Raw genomic sequence first — 23178 nt, forward strand, 5'->3', positions numbered from 1 at the left:
CAGGATGCTGACAGGCATGGCTGAAGTCCAGATGCAGGAGCTGACACGGTGAGCGTCCAGCTGCGAGGAGCAGAACAACGCGAAGCGTGAGTTGCTGATCGGGCGTGGTTTAAATAGCTTTGGAAGAAGTTCCAGGCATGTATCCTTCCACCGATCAGGTATGTATCCTTCCCCGACCACACCCAGGTGGAAAGTAGTCCCACAGGTAAAGTAGTTACATTCAGGCCTCAAGAGGGCCTGGTTGTAGCAGCATGGTCTGCCTCAGGTAAGTGCACATTAAAACACTTGAACACATGTCTAGCTTTATGAGCCTGGCGCCTAAGGCGCCAGGACAGGGGTCCAACATGAGCCTGACGCCTAAGGCGCCAGGACAGAGCCCAAAGGGCCCCAGCTTGGGCCCGCTGGCACTTCCCTGGGGGGAATGATGCCTGCCTCTGGGGTTGCTGGGTCGAACCTGGCTCCATGGAGGTAGGCATCATGACATTTGCCCTAGTGCTAATACCGTGCAAACTTTGCACTTGCCCTGGTGCAAAGTTTCTGTAATCTGGCCCCAAGTAGCTCTTCTAAGTGCCTTTAGGAAAATGAAGCTGTTCCGACAAAGAGAAGGGGTCTACATGCGTGTGAACTGTTAGAGATTTGAGTTCCAGAGAAAGATACGTCCTTTCGAATGAGAGATATTATGTAACCGATGTTATTTGTAACTGCCTGCAAGGCTTTCAATGGAATTCACAGAAGCACAGAGAGGGCGGAGCAAAACCTCAGACAACAACCCTTTAACGGAGCTCAAAGAAAAGGTGGATGCCACTGGAAAATACCCGGTCTCATAAAAGACAGCTAGAGTTCCCAAAACACTTGACATACATGCACATCGACACACGCATGCATACAGACATGCACGCAGACACACAAGCATGAACAGGCACACACACAATCATACGCAATCACACAAATGCACGCACGTTTCAATGGGATTTCAAGGAAATACATTACTTTGTGGTAGTTTACTAAGTGGCAATCACTTCAAATTTTTACTTCGATTTTTTTATGGGGGGAGGGGTTCTCCTCAAACCCCTCTTCCGCCTTCACTACTACCACTACCACAACCCCTGCCCACCCCCCTTGTTCTGCTTAACCTACAAATATATATATATATATATTTGAAGTATTTTTTTCCACGCAGTAAATTACTGTGTGAAAACGAGACCGCACGCACTATCTTTCTCTCGCTCGCGCGTTCTCTTCCTAGTTCATGTATTGTCTCTTTTCTATTTCTATTTAGTCATTGCGTATCTGTTATGCTCACTGTCACTATCCTATGAGCTGTTGTAATGTATTCTGTCTCTGCGTCTCGTTGCTTTGTCGAGTGTCTTTTCCTTCCCCCACTCACTTGCCTTTGCTCCCTCTCTTCATTGATGTTCTCCTGCTGTCCTGCTCTCATGTCTTCCTTCCTTGTCCCTCTCACACCATCTTCGCCCTTGTGTACCTTGTCGGATTATTTAGCTACTTGGCTTCTCTGCAGTGCTTTTACGCCTCTTTCTTGTCCCATGTCTTACAATCCTACCAGTTCTTCTTCCCTCGTGTGCTTCTTCTCCTCCTCTCATACCGTATGTTCAAGTTCTTTTGTGTCCTTGGTTAACTTTTCTGCATCGCCCGGCCATTCTCTGCTCTGCTGTTCACTTGCCCGCCTCTCCTTCAGTGCTTTTCTTCTTGTTGGCTTTTTCCCCTTCCTCCACGCCCTTGTTCCCTCAGCCCATCTATCCATCACGTTCCTCTTCCCAAACCTGTTATCCCCTCTTACCTCCTAGTCATGCCTTCCCATTCACTTTGCTCATTGTCCGATTGATCTGTCTCTCCTATCAGAATCACCTCCTGTCTCCAATCTTGTTCTGTACTTTTTTCTTTTCGCTCGTCGCCTCCTCGACTCTTTTACTCCCCTCGCCTTTTCTTTTGTCTCTTCTCTTACCTTTTTCCCCCTAAATCCTTAGTTATCTTTGCCACCTCTGCTCTCTATTTCCTCTTGCATGGAGGGGTTGGGCCCTCCGCTGTGCGTCATGACCCCCCCGCCCCTCTCCGCTAGCACTGTGAGCGCGCTGCCACGCGCTTGCTACTGTAATCCCGAAAGGTCTGCTTCCAGCAGCTCCCAGAGACAGTTGTTAGGGGCGAAAGAAAGACTTTTCATCTCCCACAGCAGCAGGGAGTAAATTACAGGTTGGGCACTCAATAATTTTGGTGGTTGGTGGCAGCTAATGAATGTCTGCTTTGTAGCCAATACCTAAAAGCATTGCCTATGATCTTCTGTCTGCAGTAACACATCTTCCAGCCTGTGCGTGTGTATGGGAGCATGTGTGTGTGTGTGTGCATACACGTGTCCATATGTGTGTATCTGTATGTGTTTGTATGTTTACGTGCATGTCTATGTGTGTTTGTGCACGTGTGTGTGTGCGTGGATACATATGTCTATATGTGTGTGCCTATATGTGTGGGTGTGTTTACGTGCATGTCTATGTGTGTGTGTGTGCATGTGTGTGTGAACATGTGTGTGTTCATACACTTGTCTATATGTGTGTATCTGTATGCGTGTGTGTGTTTAGCTGCATGTCTATGTGTGTGTGTGCGTGCACGTGTGTGCACGTGTGTGTGCATACGTAGTCCTGTATGTGTGTATCTGTATGTGAGTGTGTGTGTTTACGTTCATGTCTATGTGTGTGTGTGTTTGTGTGTGCATACACGTCTATGTGTGTGTATCTGTGTGCATGTTTATGTGCATGTCTGTGTGTGTGTGTTTGTGTGTGTGTGTGTGTGTGTGTGTGTGTGGATACATATATCCATATGTGTGTATCTGTATGCATGTGTGTGTTTACCTGCATGTCTATGTGTGTGTGTGTGTGTGCACGTGTGTGTGCATACATAGTTCTGTATGTGTGTATCTGTATGTGAGTGTGTGTGTTTACGTGCATGTCAATGTGTGTGTGTTTGTGTGTGCATACACATGTCTATGTGTGTGTATCTGTATGTGTGCGTGTTTATGTGCATGTCTGTGTGTGTTTGTGTGTATGTGTGGATACATATGTCTATATGTGTGTATCTGTATGCATGTGTGTGTTTACCTGCATGTCTATGTGTGTGTGTGTGTGTGTGCATACGTAGGTCTGTATGTGTGTGTGTGACTTTACGTGCATGTCTATGTGTGTGTGTGTGTGTTTGTGTGTGCATACACATGTCTATGTGTGTGTATCTGTATGTGTGCGTGTTTATGCGCATGTCTGTGTGTGTGTGTGTGTTTGTGTGTGTGTGTGTGTGTGTGTGTGTGTGTGTCTGTATTTTCCGCTGCCTGACTTCGGGTGTTGTCTTTTTCTATATAGTGTAAGACTTTAACATGGCAGCTTCTTTTAAAAAAAATATTTTAATTTTTTTATTGTGTTTTAATCAAGATAATTCTTGACTTTTCAACATAAATTATAAAAATCAAACACTCTAGTGCATACAATTCTACATTAAACCAAATATTAGAATTGATCATAGCATGTGCCATACCTAGAAGGAACTTGAATGTTAGCATGTGCCACACTTAGAGTTGAGAACATTGGCCTGTGCCGTATCTGGACGAGATTGTGAATGTTGGCATGTGCCACACTTAGAATTGAGAACATCAGCCTGCGCCACATCTAGACAGGATTTTGAATGTTAGAATGTGCCACACTTAGAATTGAGAACACCAGCCTGCGCCGTATATGGACGAGATTGTGAACGTTGGCATGTGCCGCACTCAGACGTAATTCCCAACTTCGCCCTGCGTCGCATCAAGATAGTTTTGTGAGGGTTGGCGAGTGCCACACCTGGACAGAATCATGAAGATTACCAAGCACTACACTTCAAAAGGAATTGAGAATATTAGCATGTCCCGCACTTGCATAGAATTATGAACATTGGCCTGTGCGGTATCGGGATGGTAGTGTGAAGATTGGTGAGTGCCACACTCAGACTGAATTGTGTAGGTCAGCAAGTGCTACACTTAGACAGAACTGTGAATGCTTGCATGTTAAATGTCACATAACCCACTAACCAATTTAAACTCAACTCTCTGCATACTTAAAATCTCACACAACCAGCTGCACGCACTTCACCACACTGCAACAACACATAAGCTGCACCAACAGCACACGCGGAGTGACACTGACCAATACTCGCACCAAAGCTCAGCACCCGGTGTCTACCGAGTTGAAGCTGCCAACAGTACAGCACTCCTCTCACTATCCTACACCCTCTTCACCTTACTAACCCATCCCACCTTCTCATTTACAGATCCTCCAGAGCGCCTGGGGACCAATTCCGTTGGTTATGGTGCGCTGTTAGGAAAGATTTCGTAATTGTAGGTAATTTTCCTTCCATGTGGCAACCCCTAAACTTTTTGCTGTTGTTGTTCACCTTGTTCTCGACTTTGCCAGAGAAGTGCAGCCTTCTGCCGCACTCCTCTGGGCTTTCGCTCCTTTCTTACGGGGAAACTGACATGCCCTTAAGACAGTCAGTACCGGGGAACGCTGTTTCCCGTAGTTTCTTTTATCATGTTGCGGCTTTCGTGCAACATGACACAAGAGGGCACTGTAAGCTAAGTTACAGCTCTCTTGGGTCTCTAGCCTTCTAAAGGCCCTAGATACTCGTTTAGGATTGTAACTGATCGGTGCAAGTGATTCAGGGACGGGAATGGTGGCAGCGATCGTTTCTTGTGTTTTGAGCTCCTTTTGGCGTTCTAAGCGCGTTTTCCGCGCTTAACCCAAAATGGTGGCATGGCTCCCAAAATGGCCAGACCACGAGGCTCCTTTGTCCTGTCTGCTGACCGTCTTGCTCCCTTCACCTTCCCCAGGTCGAGCCGCGGGGCCTTCCTTATTTGGGCATGTACTTTCCCGCGAAACACGGATGCTTTCGCGGGCTTCTACATGTCTTGTGTGTGCCTCCAGGATGTGGGCTGGGATGTCGGGTCCCAATACACATCCTGGGCGCCAGAGAGTCTAGGGTGGTGTGAATGCCTGGGACCACCGTGGTCCGTGATTGGTCCACGAATGGTGTGAGTGTTGATGAGCGGATCTCCCATTGGGTCCCCTCCGTTTTGGCGCGAAGGGAACGGTGGATAAGAGGGGGCTCGAAACACCACTACCATGTCGATCTCCTGAGTTCTCACGAACAAAGGAATACAGGAGCCAAGTATCCTGCAACCAAGAGGCTGGACCGAGGAATCGCTGGTGACCCGCTGAAGGACTTCTCCTCTGCACTGCTGTCGCCTTGTGAAACCCTTTTCACCTTTGATCGAACCAGAAGGCCTGTACTGGTACTTCGACCCTTGGAATAGCGGGAACAGCTATTCTCGGCATCTTCACCATCTCCTGCCAGTAAGCCTTCGGAAGCGTCTCTGGGCCATCCAGCTGACTGACCAGCTTACACGGGATTCTTGCTCTGTAACCGCCGCCAGGTTGTGTAGTATTTCGAGTCCTTGTCACTCTCACACGCTTCGTACACTTGGCGTTCCCAGGTCTGAAGTGAGTAGTGTACATTTGGCTCAGATACACACGGCCGCTCTGTTGCCCTGCTGTGGTAACAAACTGTGCGGGTTTCTTCGATTGGGACGTCTTTTTACTCAACACGACGACGAGGCGTTCCCTGCTCTTCTGAACCTGCCTGCTGCTGAAACTGACGCAGAGAAGCCTGGGTCTGCTTGCATCGGGGACCGGTGAGTAGCATAGCTAGGATCTGGTCGCCCTCCTGCAGGAGCCCATTGCTTTTCCCCGCTGTGTCAAAACAGCGCCCTTTTCCGTACTCGCGCTCTGCTTCTGCCCACTGTGGAGGCTGCGCTTGAGTCGCAGAACTTGTTCTTCTTCTTTTGTGCACTAAACTGAACTGCCTGACTTCCTTCGAAGAGACTCCCCTTTTGCCCGTTGGCACCAGCGTGTGCAGGTACTTTTGAGCACAAGGCTCCACTCTTCGCAAGGGCTCGGACTTCCATCTAGTTAGGTGCCGCTGAAGGCGAACTGGGTCTTAAGCATTATTACGCACTGCCTGTTTTCCTTCCCTTTTAGGTGGACTACACATTTTGTGCATATAACGCTTGAGACTTGTTGTATTTGTATATATATTGTATTGGTATGGTATGTGTTGGTTTACTATCGTTATATTGTGATTTTCTCGCTACGGTCATTGTTTTAAAGGCCTTGAAATAAATGTGTATATATTTTTAATATAACAACTGTTTGGAGTAGTTTGTAAGTGTCCTTGCTTTGTGTGCTCATTGCGGGCTTTCAGTCACCCTCACCCCTCTTGAGACCTAGTCTTGACCGCCGCGATCGCTACCTTGATTGGTCTGGCTCGTCCAGAGGTTACCCTGTTCCAAGTAATTAGGTTGGCCTTCTGAACTTCTGCGCCACCAGGACAGAGTTCAGAAATCCGTCTTAACATGCGCTATACAAGTACTGTTACCATAACATAAAACAATCGAAACGTAAGCTAACACAATTATCATCTCTTAATATTTACACTCACAGTTGCCACACTTAGTAAAACTAAAACTTTAAAAGATTGCTGTCTGTTTCAAACAAAATACACTGTGATTGTGCACATATTAAATTTCCACATATCAAATCTGTTATAACTACAATTTACTTGCAATGACTACCTTTTTCAACAAGCCTAGTCCATACAAAAAATTGACGATTGCATATCTAACCTTTTTTCTGATGGAATGATACAGTAATTTCCACATTCGGACCATGGATAGATCACAATAGTTCTCAAACATAGGTTTAAAATGCATGACTCAAAGCAATAGTAATGCACCACATTCTGTGCACAAGTGTTTCAGTGTTTCAGGCACCATTTTACAAAATCAACATTGCAAATCATTTGCTGCAACAAGCTTGCGCATGTATAAAACTTCATGTGTAGGCAATAGATTCAAACGGAAGCGTAAATAATCATCCCTATAGCGTGGATTGGGGATTCTAGTTAAATAACTTTCCACTACGCCATACCGTTTTAGTGCAAACGGATTGGCTATGAACTTTTGGTATTTAGAAGAAGCACTCCTTGTCTGGATCCAGTCATATTCCCATATACACATCTTGGCTTTGTCTGGATTCTCAAGCAATAACTTTAGCGAGAAGCCTGTGTTATTAATATTCTTTTGCGCTTGGCCTCTCCAGATTACAGGAAATGAATCAAGCAAGTTTAGTAAATAGTCAGCTATTATACATAACAAGCCAGTTTTTGAGTTAGCAAGAACACATTTGCGATAAAGAGAACATCATTTCCACTTATGTATTGCATACAATGATATTAAGCCCAATTCATGCCTTATTAAACATATTGATTCGGATGCTGACAGGTTAGGTACTTGTTTCCAGTACCCCCCTTCCAATCTCGACCATAATTGTAAGACTTCCCTATTAAAGCTTCTGAACCATACAATATTACTGGAACTAGTTTTTGCTTGTAATAAATGAGAATTGGTAAGATGGAAAATTTGCAGAATTTTGCTCTAATTATACGAGCTTGGGAGACAGCCGTATGCAATTTTTGTTTAGTATGCAATTCAAAGGCACTACTCCCCTGTTGATTGGTTACAAGGGTACCTAGGTATATGTAAGATGACACTGATGTCAAGGATGCTTGCTGAAGTGGTCACTTGTAGTTGGTAGTGCGTTGTTTAGCATTTCCAAACTGGATTACCTTAGTTTTCATTATATTCATTGATATACATTTGTTCTGGGTGTACTTATCGAGTACACCCAACAAGGCTCGTAGTCCATTAGGTGTTTTGGAAAATGAGCCATGTCGTCTGCATACAGTAGAAACTACACCTGCACTCCATACATTTTTGGTGAATCGGCTCTAATATCAGCGAAACAACATACAACATCCAAAATAAAAAAATTGAACATGGCGTATGCTAACACACAGCCCTGCTTTAACCCACGGGCAGTTTGTATTGGGTCCGATAATAAGCCGTCAGTGGATAATTTAACCTGAATAGAGGTATCGGTGTGGAGGTCAATCACCCATTTTAAGATAAACTACGTACATCCTTTATCCATCCATTTTTTGTATAGCAGCTCACGTGGCACACCATCAAAGGCCATGGGAAAATCTATAAAGGCAGTGTGTAATGCCTGGTGACGTTGCTGCGCTTGGAGCAAGATGCTATTTAGGGTTATGATATTGACAACTGTTCCAATGCCCGGTAAAAAACCTGTTTGAAAGGAGTCGCGATAGTTGTTTACATCCAACCATAAGTTAAATTGCTTCAAAATTAAACGTGCCTGGGCAATCTAATAGTGCAATGAGTCGATAGGATTTAGGCTCGTCTCTATTGCCCTTTTAAAAATAGGAAGGATGATGGACTGTTTCCACGAACTGGGGATTCGGCCCACAATAAGAATATGCCTGAAAATCTGATGAAGTATTTCTGCCCACTCTTGAGGATGAGCCTTCATCATACCATTGTGCAAACCATCTGGCCCCAAGGCCCGTGATCAACTCAAATTATTAATGCAATGCAAAATATATTATTTTTCTAGTGGGATTAAGTGACTTGCATTTTGCCCAATTGTTTTCCACTCGAGATCAGCAAACAGAGAAGAATACAGACCTCGAAAGTATTCCTGCCAGGCTTCCTTAGATATTGCATTGATTTGCACAGCACCTTATGTTTTGAAGGTGGCATTATTCAAGCATGCCCAAATGCCACTGGTAGATTTACTTACGAGATGCTTGAGCATATACTCGTTATCACAGTGGTGCTGAAGAAACCTCTGTTCCTTCAACGATGACTTATAGGCCAATCTCAGCTGCTTTTTCGCTGTGACTCTATTTATATTCGGTTGATGTTTCAGATTCTAAAGGTTCCACCTCAAGTGGGATTTATGATGCTGTAGTTCTAAATCAAAAACATGGAGATGTCTAATCTTGATGCTCGTGTCTGGTAGCCTATGTTCTTTAAATATCTGCATCAATTGCACGTAGCAGTCTGAACCGTCTATGCATGGGGAATCAAAGGTCTTGTCAATTTGCGCTCTGAATTGAGACAATTTATGTGGATTCCAACTCAAGCGATTACCACTATTACTCACAGCTACATTTATCAGATGGCAGTTTTTTTGTATGGTCTTTGCGCTCAATGGGATCATACAACAGACATGCAACAGGTTATGATCGTTTAGATCGGATGGAATAACCTACAATACATATTTAAAAGAATTAATATTCACAAAAATGTAGTCCAAGGTGGTTTGCTGTTGACCTCTGCCCCATGAGGTGGAACATGACCTGCTACTACACCATTCAGCATCACAAAACCCCTTTCTTTCATTATTAAAAATCCAAATCATTTCATCACGTGCAAGTTCAGGATCATCTTTAGCAAGCAGATGTAAATTCAAGTCCGGAACAGTACGCGGAAGCTGGTAGAAGATGGACGTAAAGCGACGAGATCCACAGGAGCAGATTGCCACACGAGATGACCTACATGAAAAAAAAGAAATTACCTTGAAAGGGCATGGATACCCTCGACATATAGAACGCATGGCTTGTGCCTAGACAGGGGCCCCAGCAGACAAATTGCAACGACCGGAATCACAAGAGATACTAAACAAGCTACTAAGGTTCCGGGAATGGACACAATGAAGAAATGTCTCATTTCTGTGGAAGAGGTCCGCACCAGTTAAAGAAATTAACAGACAGCCACAACCAGAACTGTTCTTTGTAAACTAAATGCCCACATAGGGCACTACAATGGTTCCTGAAGAAAGCGGCAAACGAGTTATCCCGCTGAAACCGGTCGACACTGGTAGTGCTGGGCTACCAACACAACCCACCAGATTCACGATAATTTAGTAGTGTTCTGGGTGTTAGGACATAGATAATAATTGTTTTAACCAATAGAATGGAAACATCTCCATGAGACGGTGGTCACACTGCCTTTTTATGATAAGACACATGAAGGGCCAGCAACACCATTAAAAGATAATTGTTGACTGACCTCAGTGTGCACTTTTAGTACAGGAAAGTAGTGAGCCAGGTTAGGGAGAGCTTTCTACACCCCCTTTCTCCCTTTCCTTCCCATATAGAGGGGTGACACACCAGCGCCCCACTAGGGACACAACACCCCAAGGGACAGTGAGCTTTTTTCTGGATAGGGACATTTAGTTATTTATAGGGACAAAAGAGCAAGGTTTAATTTGCTAAGAAAGTGACAATATTGGTTCTGGTCATGATTTGTTAAAATGTACAGGGAAGGAGTCAGAATCCGAATACCCCTATGACTTCAAGTGTATTGATGGTAAATTCAAGTCCCCCATAATAAAAGTGTGTGACAACTCGGAATCCAAAAGTAGTGTGTCTAGAATTAAGAGGAAGTGTTTAAAGAACAGGTCTGCTATTAAAGTTTGTTTGTTCCTGTATATGTTAACAATGGAAAATGTTGTTGAGCCTCTAGTTACTTTCATTACTTGGAAGCAAGATGAAGGAGATGGACAGGAGACACTGGCTAGGCCGGAGGCTTTTTTAACTGCTAGTAAAAGCCCAACCATTGGGCGTCCCATCAATTTCCTAGTGGCAAGTGTAGTAATGATCGTATGAGAGGCCCATACCGACACTTTCATAAGCCAGGTTTCCTAGAGCGCAATAATGTTGTATATCCCCGAGCCATTCTCCTAGGAGTTGATAATATGCCTGTGACCTCGCGTATTCCATGTGATCATACTGATTCTTTCAGCAATCTCATACTGTTCTGATCTGGCATGGTATGCTTGCATTGCTGAGGAGTAGCTTGGCAAATTCTGTGCTTTCTCGAGTGTGGCCCACTGAGTGGAATTATAGATCTTAATTGTCGACTTCTCGACTTGTTGAGCAGTTTGCATGGGAGCTTGAGTTAGTATAAAACCCAAATCAAACAGAGCCATCCTAGCCTGCCATAGTATATTGGCAACCAGTCCAGATCACACATAAATCCTTGCCTCTGTCAAATCATGACCATCTAAATTCCAACAAATCAATGTTTGATGTTGTTAGATTCCTTAATGTTGGTATCTCGGTACAGATATTCAATATGCTCCCTCTATTGAAGACATATTGGGCACCTGGCAAATCTCGACATTTCAATGTTAGGCAGCAATGATTTTTTTGGCCATTTACATTCTCATTATTTGTCTGGTTTTTACTGTGAGAGCCCATCGATGATAACTGGGTTAGAATCATGGGAATAGAGGGAACCATATTTGTTCCTTGCGACGGTCTATCACATTTAGGCAGAAAGGTGGGACCCTGCAGCAATGCACTCACATCGGGGAAAGCTACTCGTTGGTGTTGCCTTCACCATGTATTCGGCCTTGAGTTCCTGCAATATAGGAGTCAATGGACATCTTTATCAAGTCCCTTATGTCTTGCGATGTGGGGGCTACCACATCAGTTGAGATCATAGCGACTGCTTGGATTGGTGCAGGCTTGAGGGCAACTTTGATTGAAAGAGCAGGAATTGGAATTATACTACTTTACCAATCCCTTGTCTGCAAATCACGGTTAGTAGATGGCAAAGTCGTATGTAGCTGGTGAGAATTTTCTGTGACTACCAGTTTCTCCTCTTTCGTTGCTGGCCATGATGTTACTACCTCGGGACCCAAGACCGGTACTATGGTAGGGACCTTGGAAGGCCTTGCGTGCTCCACACTAATGGCTTTTGGGTTACATAGGATTCAATGGAGGCTTGAATTTCCTCTCTAAGAGTTTTAATGGATGGATACATCGGGTTCGTCACAGCTGGGTTAACTGAGATTGCCGATGGCATGACAGTAATTTCGGTATTTGGGTTAGAGGACATTGATCTGCTAGATGGTGTGTCCTGTGGTTCTTTGCTAATGTATTTTGTTCCCCCACCCGGCGCAACTTCTAAAGAAAGAGCCAGAATGTCATCTAAGGGTTTATAGGTCATGGGCATCTGAGTGGTGTTCATTGTAACCACGGTGGTAGCCATGGTGAAAGGAGCATCTTGTTGTTTCGCTAGCTGACTCTTTAGCGATTCTTCTCGCCCTCCCCCTAGACTGCAGTTGCCGAATTTTCCTGGCTGACTTCAAACATCTCTTGAAGCCATCACCAGGAATAGGCGGCATGCTTATTTGTCCCGGCAGTTTACTTCCCGCCGGCACAAATAGTTCAAAGAGGTTGGCTTTCACAACCGGCACTGGCTTCACTACTCGGACTAAATCGGTGGGCTTGGTATTTAGAATATCACCGGGTCGCAAGTTCAGTGCCTCAGACGCACTCCGGATAGCCGAATTAGGGCAGTCACCAGGAAATGAGTGCGTCTGAGTGCCCTCCGTCTCGCTTACGAGCGGATTTAGAGTTCCTTGATAGTGCGACCATCATCCTGCATGACTACTGCATCAGTAGATGATGGGCGCACCGCTGGGCCATCTTGTGATGGAGAGTGGTTAATTATTTTGTTAGGATTAATGAAGGTCTCAATAATCCTCACCTTTCCAATAAGTTGTTCCAATATCGTAATTTGGCGAGTCATTTTCCCTTCCAGTATCTCGTATAATTTTGCTGCAGCTAGCAGGACTGTATTCATAGCACTCAATGTATTGTTGAGAGCTGGGGCTTCTGGAGAGGAAAATCTTGTTGGTTGACTTTTATGTATAAATAATTCTGATTCCTGCGCTGCGCCTGGAATCTGGATCGTCTCGGTGTTGGAGCTATGAAAGAGGATGACTCATCTACGAAATGGATGTGGGTCTTGTCCTGCACCTCTGGTGTTATACCTTTCATTGGGCTTCTCTCTCGAGACACTGCAGTGTTGGACAATTCATGTTCAGAGTATGGAGAGATGTTACTACGCGTGTGATCTTCATGCAATTGTATTAGGTCCCAAGAATTGGAGCAAATGTACAAAATGTCCTGAGATTGTGGGCTGGATTTGTTGGATAAATGTATAAACTCCAACGCATCCTCGCCAATCTCGCCCACCAGGGTGAGCAGTTTGTGAGCCTTTCGGAGCTTCTGTTGGGCCGATACTGAACACCTAACAGGCTCCATGACCTGGAGCCTGCTAGGTGTTCAGTAGAGCACTCGCTTTGACATCCGTGCAGAGCCTGCTAACGCAGGTTCGAATCCCGGCAGGGCCAAACTCAGCCTTTCATCCTTCCGAGGTTGATAAATGAGCACCACACACTGTGGGTAATAATAAGCAGCGCTCAGATACCTCAGGGTTCGTAGCACTATATAAATGCCAAATTATTATTGGCAGGGGCTGGTCCATGCCAGCATTTGAGTCACGGCATTGAGCTGCAATTCGCCTGCTAGGCAAGCAGATACAAGTGTAGTGTCTGTGACTTCATCCGGCCCCAGTGTCACTCCAGAGTCAGCCCGATTGGATGACTGAGGGTTGTCATTATTGGATTTGGGAGCATTCGCTGGTGCAATTTCTGATGAGTCTATGGTTGTCAAGGGGGGCTGTTGACTACTCGACTCCACTGGTTGGCTAGGATTATCACTTGGTTCACTAACAGACTGTGAGTCTGAGTGAACCAATTTCGGGCCGGCGGAATCGTTGGGGAATAAAAGGTACGAATGTCAGTTGTGATTGACATTGAGCGAAAAGACCTAGCACCTAGATGTCTATCAGCAGAGGGTGCAAGCTTAGTTCGAGGACTAGAAATGTTTGCCGCCGCCATTTTTAGATGATCTATAGTGTTAGCGGGCGATCCCGCCGCCCCCGTGAGCCCCCCACACCCCCGTGCACACAGAGACACACGGAGACCGATGCTGTTCGTGTGGGCTCCCCGGTGGCTCTGCTGCCGCCGGGCGACGCCCCTTTATTTATATGGCACGCGACGGAGTGAACGTCACTCCGTCGCGTGCTTGCCCTTAAAGGGGCCACGCCACACTCCTCCTTTTCCATAACAACAAACACAAAGGAGGATACAATTGTTCTACGTTCTACAGCACACAAAACTGACTAATCACTACTTTACAGCACACACATTAGGAATCCCCCATTTATTGGCAACCACCCTGGATCCCCAGTGGTGCCTTCACACAGTCCGGCGACCCATCGCCAACATGACCCCAGATCAGTCCGTCACATAGTCACTCAGGTGGGCAGGTTTCCCAAGCCCTGTTCTCAGGGGGTACCTCCTGCCACTGTCCCTTACCGGAGTACTTGAGTCGGTTCTTCCGCGAACAGGCGAGTCCATGGTGGGGACATCTCCTCCACTATCGTCGGCTAGTTCTTCGCCAGCCTCTACTCGATTCGCTCCCGGGTCACCCAGTCTCCTAAAGAAACTGGCATTTCTGGTCACCGACGATGTCCCATCTGATGCAGTCACCATAGACCCCTTCACCGCTACAACATCCAGGGGGGCGGGCTCGTATGTGAGGGAGAGCTTGCCCTGCGGATGACGGTTCCTCACTAATACCTCATCCCCTGGGGCAATGTTGGGTGGCTTCAGACCTCTTCTCATGTTCTCCGCCCGAGTTCTTGCCAGCCGATCTTCCTCCACCTGCTCATTGTCAATGATGGCGGGCTCTCGGGCCCCTACCTCAGGTACGACATCCCGAGGGCACCTCTGGAAGAGGGCCTCCACCGGTGCTACTCCCGTCGATGAATGGGGAGTGGTTCTGTATCCCCGTAGGAATACATACAGGGCCCTCTGCAGACATTCACCCTTGCCTTGGGCGATCCGGAACACCTTCTTAAGGGTGCGCATCATGCGCTCGGCCTCCCCGTTTGCCCTGGGCCAGAGGGGTGTGACCTTCCTGTGCTGAATGCCATAGTTCTTTAAGAATTCAGCAAAGCTCTCACCCTGATACGGTGCGCCATTGTCAGTGCACACAACCGATGGAAGGCCATGGGTGGCGAAGATCTTTTCCACGGCGATCACCACGTCACCAAACGCCAGCGACTCCACAAATTCCACCTCCGGGTATCGCGACCACTCGTCGACCATCAGTAGGAAGTGCGTCCCTCTAGATGTAGAGCCGAAGTCAGCATGCACTACTTCCCATGGCTTGGTTCCCCTAGGCATTGTCTCAATGGATGGGTCCCGCTGGGCTGGGGATGCGGCCTGCCACCACCGACACGAGGCCACAAACTCTTCTACCCTCCGCTCTAGCTCCGGGAACCACACCTTCTGGCGAAGCCGAGCCTTTGTTTTGGGCGCCCCTTGATGGCCCTGGTGGGCGAGAGCGATTATCTGTGGGATCTTCGTCTGTGGCACCACTATTCTGTCGCCTCTCAGCAGGAGTCCCGATTCCGAGAATGCAAGTTCTTCCCGCACCTTCCAGAGCTGTTCCAGTGCCACCCTGGCTTCGCATGTTCGACGGTCAAGCGCTTCAAGCACCGTCTTCCACGCACCTTGTTGCATGGCCAGTCTTAGAATGGCGAAGCACTTGTCATCATTCGACGCCAGCTCCAGCTCCTCCACCTGCATGGAGTTGGGGGTGGCAGACTCAACGACGAGACGAACGTGTTCATCAGCCTCCTCCGCGGACACAGACGCCCAGGCATCCCCACATGGGTGACGTGACAGATAGTCTGCAGCGTTGCTTACACCAGGCCGATACACCAGCGACACGCCGTATTCAAGCAGGGCAAGCATCCAGCGCTCTATCCTTACTGGTGGTCTGGAGGAGGAGCCTGCCATGATGGGTAGCAGTGGTTTGTGGTCAGTGATGACAGTCACAGGACGCCCTAGAATGTATAGGCGAAAATGCCTGCAACCCCACAACACCGCCAGGGCCTCCCTCTCGATTTGCGAGTAGCGTTGTTCAGTGTCCGAGAGTGCCTTGCTCGCATAGGCTATTGGCCGAACTTCCTGCTCGCGCCCCACTTGAGTGAGGACCGCCCCCAGACCATAGGGACTGGCGTCCACGACTATTTCCGTCTGCAGGCTAGGGTCAAAGAACGCCATGGTGTCTTCTGCCGCTAGGGCACCCCGGATGTCATCAAATGCCGCCTGCTCGAGGGGCCCCCACTGCCACACGGAGTCATTCTTGGTTAAAGATCTTAGAGGCTCAGAGCGGGACGCTAGATTCCTGATGAAGCGGCCACAATAAGTGACCATGCCCAAAAAGCTCCTCACCTCAGCGACGTTTTCAGGTGGGCGGGCCTCTCTAATGTCCTTCACCTTACGGGGGTCGGGTGACACCCCATCCGCTTTAAACACGAACCCAAAGAACTCGATTGTTGTCCTGAGGAATTCGCATTTCTCTTTGTGTAAGGTGAGTCCCAAGAGACAGAGGCGCTCAAATGTCTTTGCAAGGCGGGCCATGTGTTCTGCCTCTGACTTGGAGTGTACTAAGATGTCGTCACTGATGTTGATGACCCCATCCAGATCTGCTAATGCCCCTCTTATGATGTTTTGAAAAACTTCCGCTGCAGAGGACACTCCAAAACTCAGCCTCTTAAACCGATACAGGCCCCGATGGGTGGTGAAGGTGGTGATGTATCGGGACTCAGGGTGCAGAACCACCTGATGATATCCTGCCCTCAAGTCCAGCTTGGAGAAGAATCTCGCCCCCTGTAATTCTGCAATGATGTCGTCCATGGTGGGGGTTAGGTGTCTCTCTCTTTTGATCGCCTTGTTGGGCAGGCGCATTTCGACACAAATCCTTACTGCATCTGGTTGTTTGGGCTTCCGTGCGACGACAATGGGTGAGACCCAAGGAGTGGGGCCTTCCACCTTCTCAATTATGTCCAGCTGGACAAGGTTGTCCAATTCCTGGTCTACCAGATCCCTGAGGTGAAACGGTATGCGCCGGTGCTTCAGAGCCACCGGTTGTATGGACTCATCAATGTGCAAGCGGACTGGTTCCCCCACTAACTGTCCAATGCCTTCAAAGAGGGATGTGTGCTTCTCCAGGAGCTCCTGGATGTCGTCAAGATATACGTTGTATGTGAATGTCACATTCCCCAAAGCTTCAGCAGCTGCGCAGCAGAGGAGCGTGTTGGTGCTCACCGGCGTGACGTAAAACCTTGCCCGAATGCCTGAGTTGCCATATTGAGTGTCAGCCACAAACACACCATCCAGTGGGATTGGATGGTTGCCTCCAAATGTGAAAATGCGCGCTCTCGGTGCCGTCAGCGGTGGTGGTGCCTGCATTGCATCATAGTGTTGCCTGGCCATCACGTTCACGGACGCCCCCGTGTCCACCAACATGGGTACTGAATCCCCATTGACCAGTACGTCGCATCTCGGCTGTCTCTTGGAGTGCGATTTCAGCATTCTTACGCATGACACGAAGAAAACATTCTCTTCATCTTCTTCTTCCTCCTCACCTTCTTGAGGGGGGCCATCGTCGGCCTGGTCCACCTGGGCAACGTTGGATGTTCTCTGGGGGCGGAAAGAGCCAGCCCGGACAGGTCCCCTGGGGACCATTTTGGGGACCGTCGATCTGCACACTCTTGCAAAATGGTCTGTGCCCCCACATCGTCCACACTTCACTCCCGCTGCTGGACAGTCTGCTGGGTGCGGGAGGTCATATCCACATTTTAGGCACGAGGACTGCGCCACTTGGGGCCGTGGACTTTGAGTATTCATGGGGCGTCTTGATCCGTGACCTCTTCCGACTGCGCATACCTCTTCCACCCTACCAGGGCGCACACCCGCTTCCATCCTTGATGCCCGCAGCTCCGACACCTCGTGGCACCTCCCCATTTCTAGGATGCGGGGTAGTGTTATACCAGGCTCGCGCAGGATTTGACGCCTCAGCTTACCAGAGGAACAGCCCTGAATGAGGTGGTTGCGAATCATATCATCAGGGTCATTCCAAGCACAAGGTGCCGCCAGCCTGCGCAGCCGCCCATAAAACACATCCAAAGTCTCGTCATCTTTCTGTCTGGTGTTGCCCATTAGGAACCGTTCGTAATCCACATTGGCCATGGGCAGGAAGTGATTGTGGAGCGCAGTTTTGGCGGCATCAAAAGACCCATCCGCTGGTTGCAAGGACAAGAAGATCTCGTGCACAGCAGGGCCTGCAGAATACAGGAGAGTGGCCAACTTACTGTCGTCACTCGTCTCCATCGTGGCCCTGAAGTACATTTCCAGCCTATCCATCCACATCTTCCACCTCTGTCCCAGGCTTGATGGCGTGCCCGAGACATCAAACTCTGGCATTGGCTGTAGGGTACCGGGAGGTCTCTGCAATGGTCTTGGTGGAAGGGCAGGCGGGGGTTGGGCTGGAGCAGCAGCCTGCTGTTGGGCCACGGGGGCCGCTGCACCTTGATCCATGGTGTAAAGCGCACAGGCACCCCGTGATGGGGCCGCAACTTGGACACCAAACACAACCAGTACCTTGATGAGGATCCCAGCCCCTCAGGTGATTCAGATGATGTCCAGGTTCGAGGGTTTTCCAGGCAAATGTAGGACCACCAGGTTCCAGACTTCAGCCGGTGTAGGATTGAAGAATCCAAGAATCGAGCAGGGTAGGCCCCAGTGTGCATCCAGTAGGCCTCCAGGTAGCTCCACCCTTAAACTCGATGAAAAACAGTGAAAATGCAAATGACTTGCATTTCCACCAGCACGTGTTGCAAGCAGTGACTGTCCGCCACTGGAATCTCCAAAAATTTGGTCCGGATCTCTCACAGATGCTTCGTTATGAAGCCGTGAGTTTCCGAGGCCTTGTAGTCAAAATGGCCGCCGGCCACGCGTGTCTCTCCCCTCTCCGCGGCCAACATTCACGGACGCGCTCACACGCGATCATCTGCGCATCTCGAAAACGTTGCCACCTGTCCCAGGGATCGATCCGACTTCGTCGCCATTGTTAGCGGGCGATCCCGCCGCCCCCGTGAGCCCCCCACACCCCCGTGCACACAGAGACACACGGAGACCGATGCTGTTCGTGTGGGCTCCCCGGTGGCTCTGCTGCCGCCGGGCGACGCCCCTTTATTTATACGGTGGAATGACGAGCGGCATGCCAGTTTTTAAAGTGAACTTTTTGACAACCATTGTGTACGACAAAAAGGAATAATAAAACAAAATGTTATGGACTTGATGGTCGTGCAGAGTATAAATACCTCCGTCCCCAAGTACCACACAGACAACACCAGAAATACTGCCTGTGCGGTCTTTGAGGCCACAGGTGGAAGTCCGTCGAGCCGATTTGGGAACAGCCGGAAGAACCCCTTGAACGCTGTAAAGCAAAAGGTTAGGCAGTTATGCACAGAATAGGAAGGACAACTAAAGACACAGGTAAGTTGGTGCTGCTTACCTATCTGTACAAGAGGAGGCCCAGAGATGTGAGGAAAGGCTGAACCCCGGAGCAGGAGTTGCTGGAGGCTAGGAATATGGATGGATAGGTAAACACCTAGAGTGGAGGCCGGAGGCCAGGTTACCAAACAAACAGACGTGATCCGTAGAGTATCCAGAGACGAAGCCGAAGTCAAGTAAACAAGAGGACCAAAGTTCGAACAGGAGGGTGAGGCAGTAGCAGTCCGTGGAGCAAAGCGTAGGTCGGCAACTGAAGATCCAAAGTTCGGTAGTAGAAGGGTAATGCGAGGCAATCCGTGAAACAAAGCGTGGTCGAGGCACAAAGACAATCCGTAAGTATCAAAAAGCGTAGAGTAGCGTCACGTGATCCAGGAGGAAAACAGCTGTGAAGCAACGCTCCTTGTTTCCGGAAGTCTCTTATAGCAGTTCAGGGGTCACGTGATACGTGACACGGGAGCGTTGCTGCGTGAAGGGCAATCACGTGATCCGTGAGCGCGGGTCTCCATGAGCAACGCTTTGCGTTGTAGCGAGATGTCAATCTCCAGTTCAGCTGCCAAGAACGGGAGGGGCGATAAACGCCGGGTCTGCCATGCAGTGATCTGACAGGATGGTTGAGGGTCAAGGGGTTACGTGGACCCAGGTAAGTGTGTGGGGTAGTGGGAGGCGTAACACAAAACCTGTAAAGTAAAAGTAGTTAGTTACAAGGCTATATCGTGCCATCAAATGGATCAGCCTCCGCCTCCCGCACGACCACTAGACAGCAAGACAGCAGGGCAAAGACACTTTGCAAAGGGACTTGTGCAAATGTGCGTGCGCAAATGCGCGAGCACATTGCTTTTGGAGAATTCTGGGAGCGGAGGCGCGATCGGCACTTTGAACAAAGCAAAAACATTTGAGTCACAAGGTGGAAAAGTTCGTGTGACTGCAATTCTATGGATAGCAATTTATGGGCCAGGGGCCAGATTGGCAGTCTATGGGCCAGAGGCCAGTTCGATTTCGCGTACCAGTCCAATCCTGTTGCTTGATTCAGCCGGATGGTCACTTGATTTCACGGTGACTCGGCAACGAATTTTCAAAGCTGGACACCTCGGCGAGCAGCGCGACAGCAGGGCAAAGACACTTAGCAAAGGCACTTGTGCAAATGCATGCGCACAAATGCGCAAGCACAATGCTTTTGGAGAATTCTGGTAGCGGCGGCGGGATCGGCACAGTCCAATCCTGTTGCTTGATTCAGCCGGATGTTCACGTGATTTCACGGCGACTCAGCAACGAATTTTCAAAGCTGGACACCTCTGCGGACAGCGAGACAACAGGGCAAAGACACTTGTGCAAATGGCAGCTTCAGTTCAGGTAGCCAACATAGGGCTAGGCTTCTGAACCCCACTCTGAGTCAGGTTGGGGTGAGGCCAGATAGCTGGAGGGTGGTGCGGTACGGGTAAGTCACTCCAGCATGCAGCACCTCAGCTGCATGGGGTCAGAGAACAAGGTTGTCGATGTCCAGGCCGTTGAATGTATAGATAATTCAGGCGTATTTCAAAGATTTTAGCTAACATTCTGCAATGTTATAGAACTTGCTGTTTTGTGGGCGATAAGTCTTTATTATGTATTTTTGTAATCTGTGTATTTTTGATGACGTTTAATGTTTGCATTGTTGTGTCGCCCACGTATGCAATGAAGTGAAAGATGAGCAGTAGGCTAACAGGGTGCTTGTGCACCTTAACTAGCCACGAAATTTCGAAGCTTACATTTCACTGATCTATTGTGGTGGTTGACTTGTTGGCTGTAGCCAACAGATGCTGGCGATGGTGGCCCAAATGTACAAAATACATTGTTGAGGGTGACTGGCGCCCCCCGCGCGCTTCGCCGCAAGCCCCGGCCCCAAGAACATGGACCGACACGTCTGTCTTGGTTCGGGCTTCCCGGTTGCTCTGATGCGGCCGGGAAACGCCCCGTTTATTTAAACTGCACGCGACGGCGTGCAACGTCACGCCGCCGCGTGCGCGCCCGTCATCGGGCAGTGCCACACTCCTCCTTTTTCGGGGAGAACCAACAACCCTCATTAACTCTTCACTACACACTGTAAAACATTGCAACAGAAACAAGTCATGACAATAACGGGACAACGCAAACAAAACTCACACAAACTCTGTCCCAGGAGCACCGCTTTATTAGCATCCACCCGGGTCCCCTTAACTAGGCCTTCTCACCCTCTGGATCCTCAGCCAATTGTCCCAGCACATAATCGGTGAGGCGAGCCGGTTTCCCTCGCCCAGCCCTCTGGGGGTACCTCCTGCTCGCCTCCGGCACGGGTGATCGGTCCGCCTGCGGACTTCGCATCGGAGACTCCGGCATGCAGGGTGGATCTCCCGCGGGCTCCAGGGCTCCTTCCAGGTCCAGATCAGGAGGTGGGTCAGTCCTGGGGTCTCTGATCTTTTTAAAGAAACTCACGTTCCTCGTCACTTCCGATCGTCCATCCGACGCCGTCACCATGGAGCCCCGGACGGCCACGACATCCAGCGGCTCAGGCTCATATGGCAAGGAGAGTTTCCCATGCGGGTGCCGATTGCGAATGAGTACCTCATCGCCCGGCTCCAGCTGTTGGGGGCGAAGCCCCCTCCGCACGTTTTCCTGGTCCGTCCTTGCTTGCCGGCCCATCTCGACCCGTTGATCATCAATGACCGCAGGTTCCCGTTCTCCGACCTCCGGCAATAGTCCTCGCGGGCATCTCCTGAACATTGCTTCTGCCGGGGCCACTCCCGTGGACGCATGTGGCGTGGTGCGGTATACTCTCAAGAACTGGTACAGGGCCCTCTGTAGGGACTGCCCCTGGCCTTGGGCAATTCTAAACGTCTTATTGAGGGTTCTCATCAGGCGTTCTGCCTCCCCATTCGCTCGAGGCCACAGGAGCATGATCTTCCGGTGCACCACCCCGCAGCTCACCATCAGCTCAGCAAATCGTTCACCCTGAAAAGGCGCCCCATTGTCCGAACACAGCGTGTGCGGGAATCCGTGAGCTGCAAACACTTTCTCCACCGCCACCACCACGTGTTCAAACGCCACGGACTCGACGAACTCCACCTCAGGGTAGCGGGAGTACTCGTCCACCAGGACCAGGAAGTGGGTGCCCATGGTGGTGGACCCAAAATCGGCATGAACCTCCTCCCACGGATGGGTCCCTCTCGGCATTGCCTCAATGACCGGTTCCCGCTGTAGGGGCGATGCTGCTTGACACCAGACACAGGCCGCCACGAACTCGTCCACCTTGCGTTCCAGCTCGGGGAACCACACCTTCATCCGGAGGCAGGCCTTAGTCTTGGCAGCCCCTTGGTGGCCCCGGTGTGCCAGCGCGATCACCTCACCCACCTTGGACTGGGGAACTACAATCCGGTCGCGCCGAAGCAGCAGGCCCGACGTCGAGAAGGACAGTTCCTCACAAACCTTCCACAGTTGTTCAAGAGCAGACCGGGCCTCCTGAGTGCGCCCCGCCCGGGCCTCAAGCGCAGATTTCCAGGAGCCCTGCTGCATGGACTGCCTCAATACCCTGAAGCACTCATCCTGTGCCGCCGCAGCCTCCAGCTCCTGGAGAGGCATGGCATTCGGCGTGGCAGCTTCCACCACGTCCTGAACATGCTCCTCCGCTTCCTGCTCACAGACGTCACAAACTCCTTCTCCAGGCGGCCCGGGGTGTCTGGACAGATAGTCAGCTGCGTTGTTTACCCCCGGCCGGTAGACCAGGGTCACCCCATACTCTAGAAGAGCCAGCATCCACCTCTCAATGCGTGCCGGCGGTTTGGATGACGACCCCGCTAGGATCGGCAGCAGCGGTTTGTGGTCGGTGACCACCGTCACCGGGCGTCCAAGTACATAGAGCCGGAAATGGCGGCATCCCCACAGCACAGCCAGAGCCTCGCGCTCAATCTGCGAGTAGCGTTGT

The sequence above is a fragment of the Ambystoma mexicanum genome, chromosome 13 (genome assembly GCF_040938575.1).
Source record: "Ambystoma mexicanum isolate Mex_15411 chromosome 13, UKY_AmexF1_1, whole genome shotgun sequence".
In the NCBI taxonomy this organism is placed as follows: domain Eukaryota; kingdom Metazoa; phylum Chordata; class Amphibia; order Caudata; family Ambystomatidae; genus Ambystoma; species Ambystoma mexicanum.